This window comes from Mastomys coucha, unplaced genomic scaffold (assembly GCF_008632895.1).
Source record: "Mastomys coucha isolate ucsf_1 unplaced genomic scaffold, UCSF_Mcou_1 pScaffold13, whole genome shotgun sequence".
Lineage (NCBI taxonomy): Eukaryota > Metazoa > Chordata > Mammalia > Rodentia > Muridae > Mastomys > Mastomys coucha.
In genome coordinates this window covers 18,865,970-18,886,588 of record NW_022196895.1, presented here as the reverse complement: position 1 = coordinate 18,886,588, position 20,619 = coordinate 18,865,970, and the positions used below count along the sequence as shown (strand labels likewise).

General features: G+C 40.1%; 2 long non-coding RNA genes across 2 annotated transcripts in view; one reads left to right on the top strand and one right to left on the bottom strand.

Moving 5' to 3' along the window:
* Positions 1–6,978, bottom strand: part of LOC116087563 — a 28,448-nt gene extending 21,470 nt beyond the window's left edge. Inside the window, exons 1-2 of the long non-coding RNA XR_004117477.1 lie at positions 6,966–6,978; positions 6,481–6,594 (exon numbers count right to left, since the gene is read on the bottom strand). This is a non-coding gene — a long non-coding RNA (uncharacterized LOC116087563). The remainder of the gene's footprint in view (positions 1–6,480; positions 6,595–6,965) is intronic.
* Positions 6,979–7,058: 80 nt separating this feature from the next.
* Positions 7,059–20,619, top strand: part of LOC116087562 — a 21,788-nt gene continuing 8,227 nt past the window's right edge. The window contains exons 1-2 of the long non-coding RNA XR_004117476.1: positions 7,059–7,206; positions 14,933–15,096. This is a non-coding gene — a long non-coding RNA (uncharacterized LOC116087562). The remainder of the gene's footprint in view (positions 7,207–14,932; positions 15,097–20,619) is intronic.

The window sequence follows — 20,619 nt, the reverse complement described above, 5'->3', positions numbered from 1 at the left end:
AAAGAAGTTGGAGATCTGAAGACTGCTTTGACATCAGACATGGAGATGCAGAGTTTGGAGTTTGCCCACCTGATGTCCTGTCTTGCTTTGGGGATTACAATTAAGTAATTAGCTAAACCTTAGAAGAGACTTTGAACTTTTAACATTGTTGAGACTGCTATAGACTATGGAGATTTGGGAAGTTAGACTAAATGTATTTTTTATTATGCTATGGCTAGGTATGGCCCAAATAACTCATGTGTTAGAACAATCTTATGGAGGCCAAAGAATGGAGTATGGTGGATTGAATATACTTGGTCCAGGGAGTGGCACTATTAGGAGCTGTGACCTTGTTGGAGGAAATGTGTCATTGTGGGTGTGGACAATGTGACCCTCCTCTGAACAATGTGAAAATTAGTTTTCTCCTAGTGGCCTTCAGATAAAGATGTTGAACTCTCAGCTCCTCTTGTGCCATGCCTGTCTAGATGCTGTCAAGCTCCCACTTTGATAATAATGGACCTAACCTATGAACATGTAAGCAAGTTTCAATTAAATGTTGTCCTTATAAAAGTTGCCTTAGTCATGGTGTCTGGTCTCAGCAATAAAATCCTAAATAAGACAGCTGGACTTAGGGATCTCATTTTCTCTTTCTTTTTATTTCATTTATCCTTCTATTTCTCTTGTCTAGTGTTAGGGCAAAAGGAGAGGGGAGAGAGGACCAAAAGAAAAAAGGGGGAGGCAGTTACAGGAATAATGAGATAAATGAGTAGGTTATTTAATCTACTTTTAGACTAAAGAACATCAACAAGCCAATGATTTTACATTCAGTATGAATTTTATATATTGATATAAATTTAGGATTATATTTTGTTACAACATACTATATTTATATGTTTCAACTCCTGTATAAGGTATTATTCCTGTACAACTCATTTTAAAATGCAATATATAGTTCTATTCATTTTGAAAACTGCTATTGCAAACTGTTTAGGACAATTAAAAATATAATTTAGTCAATCAAATTTATAGTCATGTTAGGTACTAGTTTAGTTTATGACAGAAATTACCTTTGTTTAGTCTCTTGTTGATATTTTCAAAGTTAGACAATAAATAGCTAGAACTAAGCAGTGTTTGCCTATTCACATATACTATAGATAGATATATGGTCTTCAAAAAGCTCAGAGATCCACAAAATATGCCATTTAAAGAAGTTTTATTAATAAAGGTCCATTTTGACAGTGAGATATGCATTGAAGAACCTCAATATGGAGTTTTGCTTCAAATGTGGTGAGCTAACCAATGGGCAAAAAACTGCCCTTGCTTAACTGAAGAAAGAATGTTCTTCAAGCTGTGGATAATCAGGATGCACAGAAGCCAACCACATAGCTTTGCCAAGATAAAATAGTCAGTTCTTAATAATTCCTGCTTCAGAAAAAAGTCTGTCAGATTATTTTGGGCTGGAAAGCTGACTATGATGCTCCAACATTTCAGAAGTATCTTAGGTGATTCTCAAGGTAGCCAGTAACCTCTTGACCTCTGTCATTTCTACAGTATTGGAAGCTGCTTGCTCTGCACTTCCAATTTACTCAGGTAACATTTATCATTCATCAGCCTTTGATGGTGTTGAAGACTACATAGTTATAGTATCATAATTAAGGTTAAGTTGTTTAGGGTTTAAGAAAATGTTTTAAGATCTAAAAAGATATTTATAGGTTGATAAATGCAGGTTATGATAGAAAACTATTTAGATACATACATTTGGACTCATCAAGATAAGATAGATAGTAAAGTACTTTCTCAAAGGTTGCCAAATGCATATGTACTGGATATTGGGAATGTAATTCTTACCTGATTGTTTCCATAATTGGTCTTATTGTGTATAATTTATAGATGTTAGAAAAGGAGCCTTGTATTGAACCAAAAGGGAGAAATGTAGAGATAACCTCCTGTGTACTATCCATAAAAATCAAATAGCTAAACAGCTAAGTCAGGCTTAGGAAGCAGGACTTCTGTTTGAATTATAAAGTTAGGCTAGAGAAGAGGATTTTTTTTTTTTTTTTGACCAGGACACAGAGGAGTCGGACATGAGAAGCTGACAAGAGAAAAATAGGTGTGTAGCTCAACTCAGGTTAGAATACCAAGAGTTAGTCAAGGAACCAGTCTCCCTTATGGCCTAGGCATTTATTAAAATATTAAGCCTAGGAATTATTATTTGAGAATTGAAGCACTGCTGATAAAGCCAATGGTTTTATCATAGAAGAAAATTTCCCCAACCTAAACAGTGAGATACATGCAAACATGCAAGAAGCTTGCAGATGCCAAATAGATTAGACCAGAAAATAAAATCAAATAATAATCAAAATAGTAAATGTACAAAATAAAGAAAATATTAAAAGCCACAAGGGAAAAAATGCCAAGTAACATACAGAGGGAGACCAATCAGGATTATAACTGACTTCTCAAGATAAACTAACAGGAAGAATGGCCTGGAATGGTGTCTTGCAGTCTCTAAAAGACCACATATTTCCTCCCAGACTACTATATCCAGCAAGAATTTCAATCACCATAGATGGAGAAAACAAGATATTCCATGACAAACCAAATTTAAAAATATCTAGCCATAAATTCAGCCCTACAAAAGGTATTAGAAGGAAACTATAACCTAAGAAGCTTAACTACACCGAAGAAACATTCTATGAGGCCACAATTACACTGATACCCAAGTCAAACAAAGAGAATTTCAGACAAAGTTACACTTATGAACATTCATGCAGTAAAATAATTGTAAACTTAATCCAGCAACACATAAAAAGTTATCTATCATGATCAAGTAGTCTTCATTCCAGGAAATATAAAATAGCTAATAGACAACATCAAATTAAATGGAGAAAAAAATTAATGAAATTCCACTAAAATCAGGGACAAGGCAAGTCTGTTTACTCCATATACACTAATTGTAATAGTAGAGAAAGTGGGAGATAGCCTTGAATGCATTATTGTAAGAGACAACTTCCTGAACAGAGTATCAATAGCTCAGGCACTAAGATCAACAATTAATAAATGACACATTATGAAATTGAAAAGCTTCTATAAGGCAAAGGACACATTCAATAGGAAGAAATGACAGCCTGCAGAATGGGGAAAAAATCTCCACCCTTCACCAACTCTATATCCAACAGAGGGCTAATATCCAAAATGCATAAAAACTAATGACATTAGATACCAAAACCCAAATAGCCGAATTAAAAATAGGACAAAGAGCTAAAGAGAGAATTCTCAACAGAGGAATCTCTAATGGGCAAGAAACACTTTAAAAATGTTCATCTTCCTTAGTCAAGAAATGCATATCAAAATGACTCTGAAATTCCACCTTACACTTATCAGAATGACTACAATAAAAAACTCAACTGACAGCCCTGGCAGAGTTTAATCTTCTTTCTAATCCACACCTCTACCTGCAGTTGTGTGAATCAATGGGTTATCCCCCATCCCATAGCTCTGCCACCCTCCCAAGAGTCTTGTTCTAATCTGGGACACAGACCTCAATTCATCCAAGTGCAGGGACCCCACCAAGAACAGCAGCCATGGGCTCTGCCCCTATTGTGAAAACTCCATATTCCTTCTGGTCCACCCCTATATCTGCAATTGTGGATCAGTGCACCATGTCCCATCCACAATTCTGCCTGCTTCCCAGAATCATCCCCATCCCAAAACTCCCACCTGCTTGGACAGTAGCAAGCCCAATTGTCCTGGTCTCTGCTCCAGTCTGTCAGAGCTCTATCCTCCTTTCCATCAGCACCTACACATGCAGTTGCTGATCACTGCATCCTACCCCTCCCCACAGCACTCCTGACTCCTAAGAGGACTGCTCAAATCTGGAACACACAGGTCCACCTGCCTCCCAGGAGGTCTGATCCAAACCTTGACATCCAGGTCAGTCAACACCAGAGACAACAAGATAGTGAAAGGAAAGTGCAAGAATATAATCAACATATAATCAACCATATGCAATATGGCATCATGAGAACCCAGATGTCCTAATATAGCAATTCCTGGATATCCTAGTACCTGAAGAGCAAGACTCTGATCTGAAAACCCATCTCATGAAGATCATAGAGACCTTTAAAGAGGATACAAATAATTCCTTTAGAGAAATACAGAAAATACAATAAAGCAGGTAGAATCCCTTAAAGAGGAAACAAATAAATCCATTATAGAAATACAGGAAAATATAATGAAACAGGAGAAGGAAATGAATAAAATTGTCCAACATCTCAACACAGAAATAAAAGCAATAAATTAAAAAAAAATGGAAACAACCCTGAAGATGGAAAATGTAGGAAAGAGAATAGGAACTACAGACATGAGCATCACCAACAGAATTCAAGAAAAGGAAGAATGTTAAGCATAGAAGATACCATAGAAGAAATTAATACATCAGTCCAGGGAAATGACAAATGTAAAAAGTCCCTAAGTCATAACATCCAAAGAATGTGGGACACAGTGAAAAGACCAAACCTCAGAATGATAAGAATAGAAGGGGATGAATGTTCCCAGTACAAAGGGCCAGAAAACAACTTCAACAAAAGCACAGAAGAAAACTTTCCTAACACAAAGAAAGAGATGGCTATAAACATACAAGAAATCTACAGAACATCAAATAGATTGGACCAGAAAAGAAAATACTCCTGGCACATAGTAATCAAAACACTAAATGTAAAGAGCAAAGAAAGAATATTCAGAGTTGCAAGGGAAAAAAGCCAAGTAACATCTAAATGCAGACCTATCTGAAGTGCACCTGACTTCTCAACAGAGACTCTAAGAGATCCTGATCAGATATCTTGCAGACCCTAAAAGATAAAACATGCCATCTCAGACTACTATATGCAGCAAAACTCTCAATCACCACAGATGGAAAAATCAAGATGTTCTAGGATTCCATGACAAATCCAGACACAAACAATAACTTTCCACTAATTCAGCCCTACAGAGGACACTAAAAGGAATTCTCCAGTACAAGGAGGGTAACTATACCCAAGAAAACACAAGAAATTAAGCATCTCATGGCAAACACAAAAGAGATATTTATGCACACACAGTACAACCTCCAACATTTAAAAGCAAAAACAAAAACAGACAAACAAAAAACAGGCATTAACATCCATTGCTTATTAATAGCCCTCAACATCAATGGATTCAACTCACTTATAAAACGAGACAGGCTAACACACTGGGCTAGTAAACAGGATCCATTATTATGCTGCATACAAGAAACTAAACTCAGCAAAAAAGATAAGCACTACCTCAGAGTAAAGAGCTGGAAAAAAGGGTTTTTAAGCAAATTGACCCAAGAAACAAGGTGGAATAGCTATTCTGATGTCTAATAAAATAGACTTTGCACCAAAATTAATCAAAAGAGATGAGGATACTTATCAATAGAAAAATTCACCAAGTTGAGGTCTCAGTTCTGAGCATTTATGCCTCAAATGCAAGGGCACCCATATTTGTAAAGGAAATTTTACTAGGGCTCAAATCACACATTGAACCCTCACACAATAATAGTGGAAGACTTCAATAGACTCTCACCAATGGACAGGACATCAACACAGAAACTAAGCAGATAATGAAATTAACAGATGTTATGAGCCATTGGACTTAACAGATATCTACAGAGACTTTTACCCCAAAATAAGAGCTCCATGGGAGGAAGGCCAACAATGTCAACTAATATAGTCCCCTGGGAGCTCTCAAAAGAACAGACACAGGCTGTACAGAGGCCCGTGGCACATATGTAGCAAAGGGCTGCCTTGTTCTGCCTCAGTGGGAGAGAATGTGCCTAATCCTTAGAGACCTGATATGCCAGGATGTGGTTATATGGGAGACTGCATACTCGCTCAGAGGGGAAGATAAGGGGGATCAGGGTCAGCCTTTGGAATGTAAATAAATAAATTAATTTTTAAAACCTCAAGTGACAGCCCATGTGGCAAGGATGTGGAGCAAGGTGCAAGGGGAACACTTTTCTATTGTTTGTGGGAGTGCAACTTGCACAACCATTTTGTAAATCAATTTGATGGTTTCTCAGAAAATTGGGAATATTTTTATTTCTACCTCAAGATCCAGTTATACAGTTACACTACTCCTGGGCATATACCCAAAAGATGCTACACCATATCACAAGGACACTCACTCAACTATGTTTATAGCAGCTTTATTCATATTAGTCAGAAACTGGAAACAATTTATATGTCCTTCAACCAGAGAATAGATGCTAATTTAGTAAATCTTGTTGCTGGGTTTGCTACCTTACTCAATTGTTTACGTTCCCAAATGAAACACACACACACACACACACACACACACACACACAAACTTTGTATTTTCATATGTGTTAATCAGCACAATAGCTACTAATAGAATCTACCTCTTGCTGAAAATTCCAAATTACAACTTACTAAATTTTGTGTTTTATTTTGGCTGTTCTGGCTCCAGAAGGCTGTGTACCTGCACTGTGCTCATGCCATGCTTTCCCAGCTCCTTCACATGGTGGTCACACCTCTCTGTCCTGCACTCAGGTATGGTGTCTCTCTTCTGCTCCACACTCTCCCAACATGGTGGCTGTTGTGATTATAAAAAGATAAAGAAATAATAAGATATGTTCTATGAGGGTGTGGTGAGGTGTGGGGGAAGGGGGTGCCTTGGCAGGCCCATGCCAAGTCATCCCTTCTCCCTGAAGGACCAGCCACATGACAGTATAGCATGGAATAGAATTTATTCTCGGCATGGGGAAGGGAAGTTAAGAGGGTAGCAGAGGCAGAGAAAAGCAGAAAGAAGGAAAAAGTAGAGAAGTAGAAGCTGGCCATGACCACTTGGAGAGAGGGAGGAAGGAAATGGGACAAGTGGCAAGGGAGAGAAGCAGGAGTAAGAGAGCAAGAGTAACAGTGGGAGGAGGGGGGCAAGTAGCCCCTTTTATAGTGGGCCAGGCCTACCTGGCTGTTGCTAGGTAACTGTGGGGAGGAGCATACCTGGCTGTTGCCAGGTAACTGTGGGGGTGGAGTTTACACAGAATAGCAACAGTGGCTTTCTCCTTGTGTTCTACTGCTGATTTGGGTCCCCAAAACTCCTGAAAAGAATTTCTGGATGTAGCTTCTGAGAACCTGCCCACAGTTAGTTCTGATTGGTGAATAAAAATGCCAACAGCCAATAAATAGCTGGGAAGAACAGACAAAGGTGGGTTTTGGGGGATTTCTCAGGCTTGAGACTGGGAGAAGGAGGAAGGAGAAGGGAGATCCATCATTCTGGCAAGGAAGGAAAAGAGAGACACCATGCCTGAGAATAGTACAGGACAGAGACACATGGTTACCATGTGTAGAGTCTAGGGGAGTATGGCCCAGTTGGGCAGCCCTCTGGGTTCAGAGCAGCCAAGGTGGGACATAGAATTAGTAAGTAATAATTTGGGATTAATCATGTGGAAGTTAGGCAGTGGCCCAGCTATTGAGCTGCTTAAGGCACATTCAAATGTAAAGGCTGAGTGTAATTCATCCGGGAACATTAAACTTGCGGTGGATAGCAAGCCTGCTACCTGAGTTTACTAGTTAATTAAATAATTAAATCAACAGATGGCATTCAACATATCCGGCAAAAACTTACTCTTAAAAATTAATTGGAGATTCTCGAATGGTATGCACATGCCTCCCCTTTAGATGAAGAGGTGGGAGAATTGGTTTCTCAGTCAAGCTGAGCTGATTCACATGGTTCCTCCCCAAGCCGCACAGGTTCAGAAGTAGGATAGAAGTTTATGCTAGCTTGGCACTCATGATTCTGGGGTTCTGGCTTAAGGCTAGGACACACCCAGGCTGATCCAGAGATGTGGGCAGGATAGTGATACAACTGGACACTCTCTCAGGTTCTGTCCTGTGGACTGTATATTGAGAATTCTGTACCTTTTTTTTTTTTTTTTTTTTTTTTTTTTTTTTTTGCCTAACATCCACTTATTAGTGAGTACATACCATGAATGTCCTTTTGTTTCTGAGTTACCTCACTCAGGATGGTATTTTCTAGTTCCATTTATTTTGCCTGCAAAACTCAGGATGTCCTCGTTCTTAATAGCTTCTGGCTATCACAAATAAGACCACTATGAACATAGTGGAACATGTGTCCCTGTGGAATGTTGAAACATCTTTTGGGTATATTCCCAAGAGTGGTATTGCTGGGTCTTCAGGTAGATATATTTCCAATTTTCTGAGGAACCTCCAGATTGATTTCCAGAGTACTTGTACCAGTTTGCAATCCCACAAGTAATGGAGGAGTGTTCCTCTTTCTCCACATCCTCTCCAACATGTGTTGTCACTGTGGTTTTGATCTTAGCCATTCTGATTGATGTAAGGTGGAATCTTAGGGTCGTTTGGTTTGGATTTCTCTGATCACAAAGCACTGTGAACATTTCTTTGGGTGCTTCTCAGCCATTTAACATTCCTCAGTTGTGAAATCTCGGTTTAGTTCTATACCTCAGTTTTTGATTGGGTTGTTTGTTTTTTTGGTGATTAGCTTCTTGAGTTCTTTATATATTTTGGATATTAGCCCTCTATTGGATGTGGGATTAGTGAAGATTTTTTCCCAATTTGTAGGTTGCCGATTTGTCTTATGGACTATGTCCTTTGAAGCCTTCCAGTTTCATGAGGTCCCATTTATTAATTCTTGATCTTCGAGCATGAGCCATTGGAGTTCTATTTAGGAAATTTCCCACTGTGCCAATGAGTTCAAGGCTGTTTCCTACTTTCTCTTCTATTGGATTTAGTGTATCTGGTTTTATGTTGAGGTCCTTGACCCATTTGAGAGGGAGAAGAAAGGAGTCACAAGTGGGGAGAGAGGGAGGGACCTGGGAGAGAAAGTGAATGGGAAGACTAAGGAGTGGACGTTAGAGGGTAACCTGATCTAGTATGAGTGAGGGAAAAGTACTGAAGCCTTGAGGGCCAGCAGAAAGAATGGAAATAGGGAACCTCTGGAAATAGAAGTTGGGGGGACCCTCCAGAATATACCAGAGACCTGGGAGGTAAGAGACTCTCAGGTCTCAAAGGGAGGGACCTTAGATGAAATGCCTGATAGTAGAGAGAGGGAACTTATAGAGCCCACCTCCAGCAGGAAGACAGGGCATCAAATGAGGGAGGGGGGCATCCCACAATCACAACTCTGACCCATAATTGTTCCTGTCTGAAAGAATTACAGGGATGGAAATGAAGAGAAGCCTGAGGAAAAGAAGGTCCAGTGACAGACTCAAAGAGGGATCCAGCTCAAGGGGAGGTCCCAAGGCTATGGGGCGCTCACAAAAAGGGACCTATTATGACTGTCCTTCAAAGACCTAACAAGCAGCTAAAAGATTCAGATGCAGATATTTGCACCCAATCAATGGACAGAAGCAGCTGATCCCTGTTGTTGAATTAGGGAAGGCTGAAAGAAGCTGAGAAGGGCGATACTATAGGAGGAACAACAGTCTTAATTAATCTGGACTCTCCTGAGATTTCTCAAACACTGGACCACCAACCAGGCAGCATATACCAGCTGATATGAGGCTCCCAACACACATACAGTAGAGGACCGCCAGGTCTGTTTTCATTCACAGATGATGAACCTAACCCTCAAGAGACTGGAAGCCCCAGGGAGTTTAGAAGTCAGATGTGGTGGGGGGTGGGGACATCTGTGTGGAGACAGGGGTCTGGGGAGGAGGTATGGGATGTGGAACAGTTGGAGGGTAGATGGGGGTCCAATAAAATTTGGAGTGAAAAAAAAAAAGCTTAAGCTTAAGCTCTAGATACTAACAGCTCCTGCTGGGAGAAGGCAAGCAACAGAGAACTTTAACAAGATGGAGAAATTAATGGAAAATTATATCAAGGCTTTGCAAGCAGCTGGATTCTTGGAATGTGGGGATTCTGGGAGAGCTTAGCATGGCATTTATTTTAAATTAGTCTGAAAATATGCTCATACACAAAATAGAAGGGGCTTAATTGAAGTTAAATACATAGGAAAGGATGGTAATCCAAGTAATTCAAAAAGAAAAGGGATATAAATATACACACAGATACTAATCTTCTTAGAATGGAGGAATTAAAGAAATTCAGGCCTTTGATTTCAAATGTAAGAAACAAAGGCACAGAGAGAGAATCCCTATCTCAACAGATAATAACAAAGAGATATTAGTCTTTAATGGTTTTAAGGATAGAAGGGAGAAATAGTGGTAATTGCTTTGAATGTGTTTAAGGAATAAACACTTTAAATCTCCATAGAAGGGAAGAAATAGTGCATTCATTGTCTTAAGGATAGAAGGGAGAAATAGTGGTAATTGTTTATATATGGAAAGGAAATCTTGGCTTGTGACCTCAAATGTGGGAAACAAAGACACAGACATGGAAAGAAACCCTATCTCAACAGATACTTGTTTAAAATTGTTTTAATTTCTTTGAGTTTAAGTGTGGTGGCATTAATAATATTCCTAATCATCTGGGAGAGAGGTCAGAGAAGGGCAGGCCCTAAGAAAAGGGAGACTACAAAATTAAACGAACTGATTTTGAGTTACCAGACCAAGGGCATCCTATTTTGGGAGAGGTGCTCAGTATTTGTGTTAACAGGAAAGGACAAAAGGCTTTGGACCCCTTCCAAAGTAATACAGATCAGATATGATAGGGGAAGACCCCGTGAATGTCTGGACTACAGATAGGAAAGAGAAATTGAAGAAGACCAAACAGGACAGGTAACATAAATTGCTGACACATCTATAGTGGTACAGCCCTGAAGCTGACTTAGACATAAAAATGTCTCTAGCCAAAACTTCAGCTAAAATTAGCCAATATCTTTTGTTGGTTATGGAATCCTTAAAATTCATCATGCCATTCTTCACATGGCTTGAATGAAGATTTATTATAATTGGTTATTAATCAACCTAGCTCATAAAAAGACAGCTGTCTTTCACCTGCTCAAACAAGTAGTAGCAATTCATCCCTAACTGACCTGTGCACCTTGTACAATCCATACAAATATCTTTATAGAACTAAAAATTTTGATTGTAAGATTCATATATTGCAAGCTAAACACCAAGATACAACTGTGACAAGATTCATCCTTGAGGATGCTGGGATAGCCTGCTATTCCAACTCCCTGCCTCACCTAGTGCTGTTTCCAGAGATTTGCTCCCAGAACAGGCTTAGGAATAAGTGCTGATTCTCGATGACCTCAATTATCCAGCCTTTCAGACAGATCCAGTGAGAACTTAAGTTAAGTCGCAAACTTTCAAAGCATACAGAGATAACAAATGCTATATCTAGCTTTTTTGTTGTTGTTGTTGTTGTTGTTTTGTTTTTTTGTTTTTTGTTTTTTATGAGACAGGGTTTCTCTGTGTATCCCTGGATTTCCTGGAACTCACACTGTAGACCAGGCTGGCCTTGAACTCAGAGATCCGCCTGCTTCTGCCTCCCAAGTGCTGAGATTAAAGGCGTGCACCACCACCGCCTGGAATATGTCTAGCTTTTTTAAGGCTAACCAAATTTTCCAATTTTCTTGTCCTCCCATTCCTTAAAAAAAATCATCTCCCAAATTCAGCATGAGGAAGCTATGAAGAATCATTATCCCAGTTCCTTGGGTTTGGGTGTCTGGTTATGGATATTTTTTAAATTATAGATAGTCATTTTAAGTGATAATTTGGAAATGATCATAATTTGTACAGGGAGGAAACTAAGTAGAGAACTTGGACTTGCGAATTTCTGTGTTTCCTTTCCTATTCTCCATCCTTTCTTTCCTGGGGAAGGAGCTTGAATAGAAAAAGGAGGATAGAGTTATAAAAAACTAGATATATGGGAATGGATTACTAAATTTACTCTTAAATAAAATATTTTAAAGCCACAATCTTTCATTGGTTGAAATCTTTAAATTTTGATGCAGAATTGAAGGTATATTTTCTTACTTTGGTACAGAATTTATATATTGATACAGTTTTAAAGTTTTCATTGGTATAAATCTTTGTATATTGATACAAAATTTAAAATTAACTGTGTTACTCTTAGGCACTATGCCTTTGCAACTCATTTAAGAATACAAAGTTTAGACCTAATCTTTCTAATAGTTGCTACTACAAACTATTTAGTATGATTAAGCAAGGTAAGTTAAAGGTCAGACAGTAAACTCATGGTAATATTAGATTCTGATTTAATTACAAAAAATATTTTCAAGACTATTCAAATAGTAAATAGCTAAGAATAGTTGAGTTTCAGCAGTTCAGATATATTATATATAGAGAGATAGTATTCAAAAGCATCAGACATCCACAGAATATGGCATGTTAAAATCATTTCATTATTAATAGATCTTTATACTAGGAGACATGTCTGACAGTACCTCTATCCCACTTCTCAGAAGATATTGAGCATAATTACTTCCAATTGGTGTTGCTTCAGTTGTGGCAAGCTAGTTACTCAGTAAGAAATACCTAATTTCATTTTACAGACAATTACTGTCTAAAAAAGGACACATGGATGTGGGATTGTCATCTGGTAAGCTCTGTCAAGACAGGGTAAGCTAGGCCTTCATAATTCCTACTTCACTTAAGGTCCATCAGATGGTTCTGGGTCAGGAGGCTAAAGGCAGATGTTCCAATATTATGGAGAATATTGAGGACTGTCCAAACAGTCACTTGTCTCTACAAATTGTATAAGTTTTGGAAGCTATGTCTTTGTGCTTCTTACATATTCATGTAATATTTAATTTCTTCTCAGATCTCTGATGGGGTTAAAGACTAGTTATAGTCTCATAGTTGAACTTAAGTTATTTAACACTAAAGAAGATGTTCTAGATTTGAAAGAATGGCTTTCAGATGGTATTACAAGTTAAAATCAAACATAATTCAGGTAAAGAGTTTACAGTTCTATAAGTTTTTAAGTTAGGGTGGATGATAGAGTTCTCTATCTAAATTGACAAATATGACAGACTGGATGTCCTTACAGTTTGCATAACTGTAATAATTATGTTCAATCTACATCTGAAGAAAAGAGCCTTTTTAATTGGACAAAAAGGGGAAATTTAGCTGCTTGTATTATGAATTCTAATTACATTTCCCCAAAAATTGCTTAAACATGTCTCTATGCATAGCTTCTGGGAACCTGCCCCTAGTTAGTTCTGAGTAGTAAATAAAAATACCAACAGCCAATATCTGTGAAAGACAGACAGAGGCATATTTTTGGAATTTCCTGGGCTTGGAACCTAGAGAAGGAGAAAACAGAAGGTAGCTCTACCATACCAGAAGAGGAAGGAGTAGAGAAGAGATACCATTTCTGAAAATAGTGCAGGAAGGAGGGGTATGGTCACCATGTGGAGGGTGAGAGCATGGCCAACTTGGGCAGCCCTCATGGTCCAGAGCAGCCAAGATAGGACATAGAATTAGTATGCAATAACTTTGGGATTAACCATGTGGAAGTTAGGCAGTAGCCCAGCTGCTTAAGGCATATTCAAGTATAAAGACTGTGTGTAATTCATTCAGGACCATAAACCTGCAGCTGGTAGCAAACCCACTGCTAGAATTTATTAATTAAATAAATAATTCAACAAATGGACAAAGAAATTACAGAATATTTACACTATTAAGTATTACTCAACTATTAAAAAACATGATATGAAATTTGTAGGCAAATGGAAGGAACCTAGAAAAGATAATAGGGATTGAGGTAAGCCAGACCTAGAAAGACAAGAAGTACATAGTAGGTACTCACAAGTAAGTGGATATTGGCTATTAAGTACAGGATAACCATGCTGCAATCCAAAAAAATAAAAGCTAAGTAACAAGGATAGTTCACGGGAGGATGTTTGAATCCCACTGAGGAGAAACACAATAGAGATTACAGGTGGATGGAGGGAGGGAACTGGATGGGAGAGGGGGTGATGAAGGGAATAGGAGAGATCAAGGGTGGGAATGACAGGGGGAGAATTGAAACTGTGGTTGTTGATGGTGAGGCATCTTTGGGACTAGTAAGAACCCTAGAACAATCGAATCTCTCAGGAATCTATGAAGGTGACTCTAGCTTGTAACAATAGGGCATATGGAACCTAGAATGGCCACCTCCTGTAATCAGGTAAGACTTCCAATGGAGGGATGAGGATACCAACCCCACTGCAGAACCTTTGATGCACAATTTTTCCTCCCTACAAGATGTACAGGGATAAAGATGGAAGAGAATTGGAGGGAATGGACAACCAGTGATTGACTCAACTTGAGATCTATTTCATGAGAGAAAGCCTCTCCCTGAGGCTGTTAATTGTATGCTACTATACTTGCAAACAGAAGCTTACCATAACTGTCACCTGAAAGGTTTCACCCCAGCAGCTGTTGGAAACAGATGCAGAGACCTGTAGCCAAATATCAGGAGGAACTTAGGAAGTCTGGAAGAGGGTGAAGAACGATTGGAGGAGCTAGATAGATGAAGGACAGCACAAGAAACCTATAGAAACTACTAACCTGCACCCATAGGAATTCACTGAGACTGAACCACCAATCAGAAAATATGCTTGGGATAGATCTAGGCACCTATGTAGCAGATGTAACAGATGTGGAGCTTGGTCTTCTTGTAGGAATCATAATAGCAGGAGCAGGGGTTGTCTCTGACTCTATTGCCTGCCTTTGTTCCAAAACCCTTTGCCAAAAGTGGCCTGCCTTGTCTAACCTCCATAGGAGAAGATGCATCTAGTCCTACAGCAACTTGATATGCCAAGGTGGGGATGATATCTCTGAGAAGAAAAAGAGAATGTGGGGATGGAGGCACTGAGATGGATAAGTGGGTGGAGGGGCAGCTGCAATCTGGATGTTTTAAGTAAATAAAGTAATTAATGAAAAATGCAAAGTGGTTGAAATTTAAATAAAAAGAAAAAAGAAAAAACCTTAAGTGCCATTCTATGCAGTTTACATGTGTTGTTTATTTCACAGGAGAAATCCCAAGTTACCCTACTATCATATTCACAGACAAGATTCCAAGATCAAGGAACACAGAGGGAAGTCTGCATTCAGAGGAGTTATCCTGGCTGTATGATCTGTGTTCAAATTTGGACTCTGTCAGGCTTTATGCAGAAACCTAGTCATCAAAAAAGCAGGTAATTGTCTTACTTGTTCAACACAGATTGCATTTCAGAGCTGCTACCGGTATACGTGAAAACATGCACTGCAAGGCTTTTATTTAATTTGTTTTTTAGATTTTTAAACTTTTGCACTTAAGATTGTTGACTGGAATGGTACACACATTGTACAGAAGTTTAAGGGGAAATGTAATACAATGCTCCACATGAAAAAAACCATATGCCCTCTAACAACCTTCATAAAATTTGCATCTACTCACAACTACAAGGGAGCTGCACGTTAGAGACTCAATCTGGAGTAGTTGATGCATGTGCTCATTTACCCAGAACTTCTTGGATTGCAATGGTCACCTATGGAAACAGTAAGTCCTTTTCACTTACTGTGTCTATCTCTTTCTTTATCTGGAAAGGTCACTTTCTTAGAGGTAGATTTAGACCTAGGAAGGCTGGAATAGTGCAAAACACAGGTCCTTTCAATATGTTACCTGATGTATAATTAGTTAACCTGTTTATTAGATATCTGATGATATATACAGTGGCCAAAGAGTTGATTTTAATAGTTCATAGGGAAAGATTTTATTTTTATCTTAAGTTGCACCATTGGAAATAGTTGGTCATTATTTTGTTGAATGTTATTGTGGATTCTTGGTATTAAAAATAAATTTATGGGTCTGTAGAGACAGCTCATTGGTAAGGAGCACAGGCACTCACATAGAGCCTCACAACCACCCGTAACTCCAGTTCCAGGGGAGTAGATGCTCTTTTATGTTATTCACAAACACTACACACACATGATACACTGACATGTAAAACACTTATACACATAATACAAAAATAAGGAAATCCTAAAATTAAACATATATAAACTATCTAATATTTTGTTTGAATCTACACTGTCTCCTATTGGGTCATGAGTTGAAAGCTAAATACTTGGCCTAAGAAATGAGTTTGAAGGCTGGATATCATTTAGCAGGTAGGGCCTGGCTTGTAGAAAGAGGTTCTTAGGGTGGACCTTGAAAAGTTATTCCCGACTCTGGTTCTGCTATGGTCTTTGCCTCCTCATCTCTAGCTCTGCGCAGAACACATGCCTTACACTGCTACTATTTTAGACCATACTCCTATGCCTGTCTTGCTATGTGAAACAGAAATTCCTCTAAAATACTGGGCCAAAATGGGCTTTTATCCTTTTAAGTATTGGGCATTTTGTCACAAGAAGAAAAAAAAAAACTCTGATACATTTGTGACACACAGCATACTGAGATTATTGGTCATTTACTTTATCTTCTGTTCAGTATGTCTCACTGCTGTCTGTTGAACACATTCCTGTACTTTTAGGACATAAGCATCTGTGGCGATTTAAATGAGAAATGTCCTTTTCCCTCAAGCTCAGGTATTTGAACTCTTGATCCTCAGTTGATGGCACTGTTTGGACAGGTTTAGGATGCGTAGCCTTGCTACAGGAGGTGGGCCTTGACAGTTCATAGCTCCACCTTACTTCTAGTTTACACCTGAGAAGCCTGGGTACTCTTTCATTGGTTTCTATACCGTCTCTGGGTCAGAGCCACACCTAGATCGATGAGACAAGCTCACCTTCTTCTTCACCAAATGCTAGATGGCACTCATCCACTGGCAATTGGGTAAGTCAACCCTTCCATGAGTGTAACTCACTCCTGGGTCCAAGTGTTTGGTACTTCTCTGGAGGAAGGGGAGGTATCCTTAGCCATTGTCTTTAATACTATGGCTTGCCTTCTTTACTAACCTTGCTCCCAAACTTTTTCCTTGGATCAGAACTTTTCTCATTCTGGCTTTATTCAAAAGCCCTAGTACCAGGCAGCACCAAATTTCCTCAGACTATCTACTGTGACCCTTGTTAAGTGTATCAGTGACTTACTGATTGGTTGGTCTTCTCTTGGTCCTCCCTGAATCTTAGGGACACCCTTGTCTATGGCCTACCTCATCATGGGAACAGCATTCTGACACCCATTGGGATGTTTCTTACTATCGAATCTAGAGTCCCCTAAGCTTATCCACTTTTACAAACAAATTTAGCCTCAATACCTCTTAGATTGATTAGTCCAAATGGCTACCTGATGATATTTTGGATCCCTTTGTTATTTGGGATCTTGACAATTGCTGTGAGAAATTGGGAAATGAAAATAGCTTCTCTATGGCCAGGCTTTCTCTTACATCTCCCCTAAACCCTTACTCTGGACTGTCTGTATCCCAAAGCTCAAACCTCTGACCTAGTCTTCCTATACTACTTTTGAGCAGGTTGGCAAACCTCCTTTTACTGTCTTCAATCCATGGCTCTCACCCTATCACCATCCTCATCACTATAATTTAGCCCTACAACTACCCACTCCTTTACTTTGCTAGGCCTTTCCTCCAAATCTGCTCCAGGTCCTGTTCTTCTCTTACATTATGTGGCCAAGCTGACAGCCTAGTCAGGGTTCATATGCTTTTCTGTGAGTGAACTCTCCCAAACTGAAAAAGGACTGGGGTCCTATACTGCCAACTCCCCTACTTTTATCAAAGAGTTCCAATATGTCACACAGTCTTATAACCTTACCTTACATGACATCTAAATGATTCTTATCAACAATCTTCTCTCTGAGGAATGCAAGTGAGTCTAGGAGCAGGTTAGAGGACATGCAGATGGGATCTATCAAACAAACTGGGTACTAGCTAATTGAAACTATAGTACTACAGTGCTTATCCTATCTAGAGGTAGAGACTTACAACCTGTCTCCTGACTGATCTTCATAAGACTGCTGTTAAAGCAGTAAAGTATTTTTAAAAATCCAAGAAGTCATCTAAAACAAACATTAAAACCTGTCTCAATTCCCAGACCACTTTACAAAGGCCCTTTCCAATATACCATTCAGGATCCCAAAACCCAAGATTGGAAACAACTCCTCATGACCTACTGTTCCCAGAATTCCTCTGACATTAGGGCCAAATTTAAACATTTAGAGAGGAGATCCTTACCTTTACAGGTAGAAGTACTGGTGCTGGCCTTCAAGGTGTACCATGGGCAAGATGAAAGAGCTCCAAAATACTAACTGCCAGCTAAGGTCTTTTGTGGGGAGCCGTGAAGGGGAGAGGCATTCGCCATGACAAGATGGCGCCTACTTCCGCTGTCGAGTAAACAACTGTTTACGCATGTGCGTAGAGAACTGTTTGCGCATGTGCGTAGAGTGAAAAAGACGCCATGTCACGGCCCATCTGGGGGCATTACGTAGGGTAATGAGCGAACAGCCAATCATGAGCAGACATGCCACGCTGTGGGCAGACACGCCGCACTGTGGTGTATATAAGCAGTGCGGATTTTGGGCTCGACCCTTTTTTCCCTCTGGGAGAGGGCAGTAAACGTTGCTGCAGAAGGAACCTAGTGTGTCCATGTGTCTTCTTCCTGGCGAGACGACTGCGCGGGCTACAGCCTTTCAACTGGCCACAGCAACTATCCAGGTTTCCTTGTCTCCAAAGCCCTAGAACTACTCTGTCCCTGCTTCAAATGTGGTCAAAAGGGTAACTGAGCCACAGCGTGCCCTAAGCCTTGCAGGCCATCCTGATCATGTCTAAAGTGCCATCAAGAAGTACATTGAATGCCTATGTGTCCCTCAGAGTTTGGGTACATCAGTCCCATATTGCCCTTCCACTGAACTCCTAGATCTGGTCATGGACTGAGGTGGTCTGTTCCAAACACCATCGTTTCCTATAAGGATCCCAGAATAATCATCATGGTATTATGGAGACCTATCTCCTTCATTCTGGACACCGAGGTCACTTACTTAGTCTTGATGAAGTTTTGAGGATCCATATCTTCTAGTTCTTCTATTGTCAGAGTAGGGGTACATCTTTACCAACATTACCAAAGTCTACCACTCACTTACATTCTTAAGCGTATTGCTATTAGTCATTCTTTCTTAGTGGTATCACCTGTCCCATTCCCTTATTGGGAAGGGATTTTCTAGATAAAGTGGGAGCCTCTGTTGTATCCTGTGTCTCCCTATCTGATTGGGACCAGACTCACTAAGTGCCTCAGTCCTCCTTCAAACTACACAGCAAGACATACCATTTCCCTTAGCAATTTCTTAGATAGACCCCAAGCTCTGGGATATCCAAAACCCCTCTATAGCAAAATATCACACACACACACACACACACACACACACACACCTGTCATTCTGTTACAAAACCCTACCTAGTACATTACTCAAGCAAAGTACCCATTCTTGCTCCAGAGTCTCAAGGGGCATAAACCTATCAACTCTGACCTCTTAAGAAAAAAAACTTTTATACTCCCCATCTTCCCCTTTTAGCAATCCCATACTTGCAATTATAAAAAGCCCAATGGAACCTATTGCTTTGTTCAGGACCTCCAACTCATCAACTTTGGGATGCTTTCTCTTTATCTCACGGTGCTCAAATCCATGAACTCTCCTTTCCACCATCCACATAGCAACATCCCGATCCTCTGCTTTGGACCTCAAAGAGACTTTCTTTTCCATCCATCTTGCACAGTCACAAAATATCTTTACCTTTATTTGGACTGACCTGGATACCCACCTTTCCATCCAACTCCCTACCTCAGAAGTTCCTGCACAGCCTGCATATATTTGGCTAGGATTTGACCTCTGATTTACTGTCTCTCCCTACATCTAACTTATACAATATGTAAATGATCTTCTCTTCTGTAATATATCCCTACAAATTAGCCAAAATGACATCTTGACTCTTCTAAACTTCCTGTCTGTTCAGTGCTACAAGGTTTCACACTCTAATGTCCAACTGTTAAATGATCAAGTTACTTATCTGGGACTATTACTCCAATTTACAAAGCTAACCTTTAAGGCAGAAAATGACTAGTACAATTGACCACCAAAGATGAAGTTCTATCCTTCTTAGGGGTGGCTCTTAGATAATGTGCTCTTAGATCCCATGTTTCTCATTTCTTGTTGAGCTCCTATATGAGGCAGCCAATGGGCCCTCACATAAGTCTCTAATCAGATCCATTGTAAAACCCTTTTATAAATCTCAAGGTCCGGCCATTTTCTCTCGGGTGAGATTCTGAGACTGGAGCAGCCAGCCCGGAGGCACCTTAGGCCAGAGACTCGGGCGGGATTCGCCATTTTCTCTCGGGTGAGATTCTGAGACTGGAGCAGCCAGCTCGGAGGCGCCTTAGGTCAGAGACTCGGGCAGGATTCGCCATTTTCTCTCGGGTGAGTTTCTGAGACTGGAGCAGCCAGCGCGGAGGCGCCTTAGGCCAGAGACTCAGGCGGGATTCGCCATTTTCTCTCGGGTGAGATTTTGAGACTGGAGCAGCCAGCCCGGAGGCGCCTTAGGCCAGAGACTCGGGCGGGATTCGCCATTTTCTCTTGGGTGAGATTCTGAGACTGGAGCAGCCAGCCCGGAGGCGCCTTAAGCCAGAGACCCGGGCGGGATTCGCCATTTTCTCCCGGGTGAGTTTCTAAGACCTGAGCAGCCAGCCGGGAGCCACAAGCCCCACGACTCCCAGGGGAGCCGCAGGGCGGCAGGGAC